Below are 7,815 nucleotides of genomic sequence, written 5' to 3'. Positions count from 1 at the left end.
TTAATACACACAATATAAAAGTCAAAAGATACAAAGGTGTTAGTGGAAAATGTTAGCCAGTGGGCCCTCCCTGTCTTCTAGAACAGCTTGGCCTTGGCATCACACAGCTGGCCCTTTTCTGAGGCTCCCTGAGCTGAAGCAGGGGTTGAGGGGGTGGGGGGTAAAGACCCACGTTCAGTTTCATCCACACCTTCCAGCTGAGGGTGGGTCCTGGCTTCAGTGCTCGCTGAACCCACTCCCTGGCTGTGAGACCTCAGGAGAATCACTGCGCCCCCCTCTGACAGCTGTCTGTGGTCAGCTGGGTGAGGCAGAGAGAGGCTTGACTTCTGCAAGGAGAGCCAGGAAGGACACCTCTGCAACCAGATAATAATAGCCGGTCTTAACTGTTTACGCTGAGCCATACTCCACTGAACTCTCATTATGAGCTTGCGCAATGCCTATTATTAGTGTTCCTATCTCACAGATAAGGAAACCAAGGTGCAGGCAAGGTGATGAACTTGTCCAAGGTCACTGGCCAGGACTGGATCCCCCCAGTGCTCTCATTAGCAATCTATGGCCTTGACCAGGGTCTTAACTGCTCTGAGCCTCTGGTGTTCAGTGTCAACAATGTCTTCCTCCCAGGGTGTGAAGGGGTGTGAGGGAGAAACGGGAAGGGAATGAAGCAAAGGGAGATCCTAGACCTGGTGAGGCAAGGCTTTGGAACCACCCAAAACACAGCATTTAGGGAACCCTTGGGCTGCCCCGACCCCTCCACCTTTCTGGCACTGAACTCAAGCTTCCTCTTGAATCAACTGTCCCTTTGGGTCCTTAGCTGTCCCCAGGATACAGAAAAGGGGCAGAGTCATCAGTAAAAAAAAAAAAAATCAGTCATTTTTTTTTCAGTTCTATCAGTTTTTTTTCAGTTCTATCAGTTTATTGCTACCAACCCATCTCCCTCCACCCTCATGCATGCATGCTCAGTCATGTAACCCCATGGACTGCAGCCTGCTAGGCTCCTTTGTCCATGGACTTTTCCAGGCAAGAATACTGGAGTAGGTTGTCATTTCCTTCTCCAAGTAAACATTTCTCAATTAATAGAAGAGAGGGAGGCAGGAAGAGGAACGTATGGAGACAAACCGCTTCTAGAAGTTCCTTCTTCAGGGCAAGATTTGAGGATAGAGACTAGTTTATGTGGGTGTTTTTCTTTCTGGACATTTTTTATTTGGGTTGGGGGTTGCAAATAAGAGACTAATACTGATAACAACTCTTTCAAGGGAAAAAAAAGAAAGGAAGAGGGTAAGGAAGAAAATAACTTATGTTACAATCACAGCTGTGCTTTTCTGAAGCCAGGAAACTCTTGTCTTTTTTTTTTTTTTCTTAATTTTTCTTTTCCTTTTGGCCATACCACATGACATGCGGGATCTTAGTTCTGAGACCAGGGATCAAACCCACACCCCCTGCGTTGGAGTCTTACCACCGCACCAGCAGGTAAGTCCCCAGGAAAGTCTTGCCTTTATAATGGAGAGGGATGTTTGGACTCCACTGCTGGGCAGGGGTGCGAGGTGAGGAGGAGTTAGAGGGGAGCTTGCTGCTATTGATGGAGAAAGACAGGCGATAGCTCACCATCAGCAAACTCACTTTTGTCCCCCAGACAAAGCCTGCCTACTGTGTGGTGTGGATGACCACAGACAAGGATGGGGGGAAGTTGCCCTCACCATGTACTCTCCAGGTGTTTTCTCCAACAAAAAATGTTCATTGACAGATGGAGCCTTAAGCCATTAAGAAGGAAAAAACAAACAAATACACAGAACCAAACAAAACCAAGCCTGTTTGGATCTCTGTCTAGAGGCTTCTCTGTGTAGGTAAACATGACTGTTCTGCACACATAACCGATCCCATTACCTCCCAAGTCTTCCGCACTCTTGTTCTGGACAAAGTTAGAGCTCCCCCAGTAAGGCCCACGACAAAGGAAGGAAAAGATGAACTCTTGGGTACATCTTTAATGTTGGAGGGAAACAGCAGGGCTGCTCCCTGCAGCGGGAGCAGCAGTAGGCAGTGGAGGAGATGCTGTCGCTTTGATCTGGGCCTGGACAGCTTTCTGCGGCACAGCCACCCGGTCCCCTCCAGCTGCTCAGCCTGCCCCGGCCAAGACCCGGCCCTGCAAAACGGGTGGGCAGCTCACCGTGCAACCGCGTCTCCTCTGAGCCCCACTCACTCAGTCTGGTGTAGATCCCCTTGCCCTCTCAGATGGCATAGAGAAGGGACACTAGGGAGCTGGTGGTCTCAGCTCACGGCAAGAACCTCAATGGCTCTGGCAGCTCCCTATACCCTGGGAGACCCCAACCCAGGGCCTGGGGGAGCCCGTGGGGGCCACATTTCTTCTGCCAGAGGCCCATGGGCTTGGCAGCACAGGTGGTGGAGGAGCCTGGGGCGGGCGCACTCACTCGGGCAGGAGACAGCGCTCCGTGTGTTAGGGGAGGCACACTGATGGAAACCGCCCACCCTGGCCAGGGATCATGGTAACCATCTGCGTGAGTTATTTTAGGACAGGAGGTCCCAGTAAGGAACACAGAACTAACAGGCCACCACCAACCAAAAGAGTCTGGGAACGGTCAAAAGGAGACACCATGCGTCTGACCGCCTCCCAGAATCCTCTCGCTGTCGTCCATCTTGGCTGAGCAACGCGTGGGCCGCCAGGCAGGACTCTGAGTCAGAACGATTGGCCAAAGACAACCCGGAAACTAATCTCATCACCACAGAACCTGAGACTGAACGGTAAGGCAGAGCAGCTCTCCTGGGTTCCCTCACCCTAACTGCTCTCCACCCGGGTGCCCCTTCCCAATAAAGTCTGTTGCTCTGTCAGCACGTGTGGTTCCTCGGACATTCCTTTCTGAGTGTTAGATAAGAACCCACTTTCAGGCCCTGGAAGTGGTCCCCTTTCCTGCAACATCTGGAGCTCGGAGGGCAGAGTGCTGGTGGGATGGCTCGGGGATTGTAGCCTCCCTGGGACTCGCATGGTGATAACCCCCCCACCTGCCCCCACTTCCTCTTCCTGTCAGCAAGCTAAGTAAAGCTCTCATCCAGGAGACAGAAGGGCCAAACGAGGCTCTGTGGGCTGGGAAGTCTCCCTTCCTCCTGCCACTGCTGTCCAGTCACCCCATGCTGCTCTCCCTTCCCTCTGAATACACCCCTTCCCCCATGGCCAGCCCCCTCCCAGAAAGCCTCCCGGCTGGAGCGAGCGTCCACCCACCGCCCTGTGGGTCAGGGTACAGCACTTCACTCAGTGAAGGCCTGGGTCCCGAGCCTGGACACCCTTCCTCCAGGCCTCCATGGTTGGCTTCTGGTGAAAGGGCTGTGGAAAGGCAGTTGCCAGGCCAAAGCTATGAGGCTACAGACAGACTTTGTTCTGGGCCTGTGGCTGGGAAAGAGTTCTCCCAGGGTGGACTCCCACACCACTGACTGACCTTGGCCTGCACCAGAAACTGCAGGAAAGCCTCTTCTTCCTGAAGGATTAAACCCCTCTCCCCAGCTCAGTGCCTTCTCTCAGGTAAGCTTAATATCACCCTCCCTCTCAAGGAACTTCTTTTTTTATTTTGGCTGCTCCAAATGGCATGTGGGATCTTGGTTCCCTGACCAGAGATCAAACCTGCACCACCTGCATCAGAAGGGTGGAATCTTAACCACTGGACCACCAGGGAAGTCCTCAAAGAAACTTCTTACCGAAATTCCTTTGTTCATCACAGAGCATCTATTGAAGGATGCACCCAGCGCTGAGGTGATAAATCGATGACTCACACGGTCCACTACTTATAACTCAGCTTCTGTGTCTTCCCTTCTACACATCGGAACTGCCTGACCACAAGAACACAACTGTATCTCTCCTGAACAGGAGACAGTTGTCCTTCCTACCTGTGCAGCAATTCTCTCTCGGCTCCAAAGATTAGAAGACTCATCATCCCAATGGTTATTGTATCCATCACAGGCTGTATTAGTTCCTCCTCAAGTTTGGTCATGGTCTCACTGAAAATTTTGTTTCCTAAAGTTGACCTTCAATAACTCATGTATAGAGACCTCCCTGGTAGTCTAGTGGCTAAGACTCTGCAACTAAAAAATTCTGAGTGCAAAAAAAAAAAAAAAAAAAAAAAAAAATTCTAAGTACAGCAACTAAGACCTAGTGCAGTGAAATACTTTTTAAAAAGAAAAACAATAACTCATGTATATAATTTTTTAAAGATGGGTAAAGGAGAGAGGAGAATGATTACTTTATACAAAACAATACACTCAGACTTCCTTTTGGGCCAGTGGCTAAAACTCCATGCTTCCAGTGCAGCAGGCACATGTTCCATCTCTGATCTCTGGTCAGGGAAGTTCCATAGGTCATGCAGTATGGCCAAAAAAAAAAAAAAGCCAAACCAAACCAAACAAAAAACAATGCGTGTGTGGAACAAGCATAGAGAGACTGTGCAAAGCTGTCACTGAACCCACCCTTTTAAAGGGATGATTGCACTTAATGAGGCCCCTAGGGTGGGCTCTGACTCAATCTGACTGGTGTCCTTCTAAGGAGAGGAAATTTGTACACACAGAGAGACACCGGGGATGTATGGGCACAGAGGAAAGACCATGCGAGGACACACCGAGGAGGCTGCCATCTGCAAGCCACGGAGCGAGGCCTCGGAAGAAACCAAATTTGCTGGCACCTTGATCTTGGACTTCCAGCCTCCAGACTGTGAAGAAACAAATTTCTGCGATTTAAGGCCTCCCCTCCCCTCCCCTCCCCCCACACAACATTTTGTTATAGCAGCCAGAGCAGCAGCCTGAGACAACCTTCCTCAGAAGGTGATCTCACAAAAGTGTTCCAACCGCCCTTGGCTGACAGGGATTGAGATGCATCCTGATTTCACAGAGGCAAGTGTGTGAGAACAGTAAGCCCCTTTGAATCAATTGAACTAACAACACTGGTACCTCTGGGTGGGGGGGGGGGCGGCTGTGGATAGGGAGATGATGGGGGCAGTGGTGTGTGCCAGGAAGAGAAGAGACTTTTTACTGTACCCTTTAAAAAATAGGCTTCCCTTGTGGCTCAGCTGGTAAAGAATCCGCCTGCAATGCGGGAGACCTGGGTTCCATCCCTGGGTTGGGAAGATCCCCTGGAGAACGGAAAGCCTACCCACTCCAGTATTCTGGCCTAGAGAATTCCATGGACTGCATAGTCCAAGGGGTCGCAAAGAGTCGGATATGACTGAGCGACTTTCACTTTACTTGCAAAATAGAGGACTTCCCTGGTGGTCTCGTGGTTAAGAATCTGCCGACTAATGCAGGGGACACGGGTTTGATCCCTGGTCCGGGAGGATTCCACATGCCATGGATCAACAAAGCCTGTGCAGCACAACTACTGAGCCCACACATTGCAACTATGGAAGCCCACTCACCTGGAGCCCATGGTCCACAACAAGAGAAGCCACCACAATAATAAGCCTGCATGCTGCGACTGGAGAGTAGTCCTCAGCTCACCGCAACTGGAGGAAGCCCGTGTGCAGCAACGAAGACCCAGCACGGCCAAAAAACAAATAATTAAAAATTATTATTTTCAATTATGGAATTCTATTATAAGAATTCTAATAATAAAATTTTAATTTGAAAAGGGGATATGGGTCACAATGATAGATTAGTAAGATTCATGTGGTGGGGAAAATATCTGAGTTTCTTGGTGAGCAGACTATCTCTGGGGAGGTGAAATGGGAGACAGCAAAGTGGGAGCAGCAAAGTCACAGAGGCTGACATTTTTCACTAACACCTTTGATCTTTTGACTTTTGTACTATGTGTATTAACTATATACTAATGCAGAAATATCGTTAAATTTTTAAAAGGTTTAACATCGTAAGTTAGTATCAGTTGAAAGATCCTTACCATTTATTGAGCACCTATTGTATGTGTGTGTGTGTGTGTGTGTGTGTGTGTGTGTGTGTGTGTAGGGGAGTGCTGTGCAAGGCACTCTGATGACCTCTCCATTAATACTGACAAGTTTTTGGTCAAAAAATTAAAAAAAAAAAAAGCATATTTCAGTATTGGGAATTCCCTGGAGGTCCAGTAGTTAGGACTTGGCACTTTCACTGCCGAGGGCCTGGGCTCAATCCCTGGTCAGGGAACTAAGATCCCACAAGCCGTGCGGTGCAGCAGGAATAAGAAAAGTACACTATCCCCATGTTGTAGAGCAAGACATTGAAGTGGGTAGAAAACCCATCTAAGGCCACACAGTTGATGAGTGACACAGTAAGGACTGAACCCAGGACCCACCCTCAGCTGGAAGGCGTGGATGAACTGAAACCTGGGTCCTTAGTCCTTCCCTGTCCCCACCCCTCCTTAGCCCAGGGAACCCCTGGGAAGTGCTGGCCCAGCTGACACCAAGGCCACATTGCTTTGGAGGACAAGGAGAGCCAATTGCCCACCCAGGGTCATGTCTGGAGATCCCAAGGAGCCACATGGGCTCCCAGGTCTTGGGTTGGTAGGCTGATGGGTGCAGCATTGGGGCAGCCCAGGGTACCTGGGGCTGGGGCTTGGGGTGTTTCTGGAGCACCACAGCAGTGCTACCCTATCAGGAAGGGGATAGGAGCCCCTTCTCCCTCAGATGCTGGGCTCTAATCCAGAAGTGAACCCACTGTCGGACTCCAGTCTTCACCGACCTCGCAGCTCCCTTTGGTTCCAAGCCTAGGCTTTGGTCCAGTTTGTCCCCATCCACAGAGTCTGCAGGATGACCTCTGACCTCACATTTTCTCACAGCCTTCAGCTGGCAGTCTGGACTCCGGCTGGGATCAAAACCAGCCTATAAGAGATACGAGGGTGGTCATGGGCACCTGGCCCTGCTCCTTACCTGCCCTCCTGCCTCAGTCCCTGTCACCCATCTTTCCAGGACTCTCTGGGGCCAGGTCTGCGGCCCACACCTCAAGACAGCCGGCCCATTGCCCTCCATGCTACCCTTAGCTCTGGGCAAGGTTCAAATTGGTCCTTCATGGGGTGAAAGTAAAAGTGTTACTTGCTCAGTTGTAACCAACTCTTGCAACTCTATGGACTGTAGCCCATCACGTTCCCCTGTGCATGGAATTCTCCATGCAAGAATACTGGAGTATGCCCTTCTCCAGGGAATCTTCCTGACCCTTCCTGACCCAGGGATTGGACCTGGGTCTCCCCCATTGCAGGCAGATTCTTTACCACCGTCTGAGCCACCAGGAAAACCCAAACCCTCTATTTTCTTGACCCCTTTCCTCCCTCCAGACAGAAGATCTAGCTCAGGGGCCACTGAAGCATCTCCAGCCAACCTGACCTGGCAGGGTGTTGGGCCAGACACAGGTGAGGGTGGAAGTGGAGAAAGCCTGGCTCCTTCTTCTGCATGACAAAGGGTGGGGGCTGCCTTCCCCGCCTGACAGCTAATTAGCCCATTGTCAGAAGTCTCCTAATCCACACTGGCTTTTTCTCTTTGGCCTCTGGCTAGGGTTGCCAGATTTAGCAATTAAAAATATAGGACTCCTGGTGAAAGGTGAAATTTGAATTTCAGATAAACAACAAATGATGTGCTAAAGTATGTCCCAAATTGTGTTCTGTATTTTATCTGGCAGCCCTACCCCTGGCTGATTGCCCAATTGTTTTACTTCCCCACTAAATCTCCTCTACCGTGCAAATCCACATTCACTTGTTGAAGCTCAGGAAATTGAAGGACATGCCCCCTACCCACACCGAGCCCCCGGTCACCTGGGTTGAGTCCACTTGGCTGCCTCAGGGGACTGAACAAGGACTCTGGCTGGAAACAGTTGGAGGTTGTGGAAAGAGCTGTGGCTTAGGAATCA

Source organism: Dama dama, chromosome 14 (assembly GCF_033118175.1).
Source record: "Dama dama isolate Ldn47 chromosome 14, ASM3311817v1, whole genome shotgun sequence".
In the NCBI taxonomy this organism is placed as follows: Eukaryota; Metazoa; Chordata; class Mammalia; order Artiodactyla; family Cervidae; genus Dama; species Dama dama.
This window is presented reverse-complemented; position numbering follows the sequence as displayed.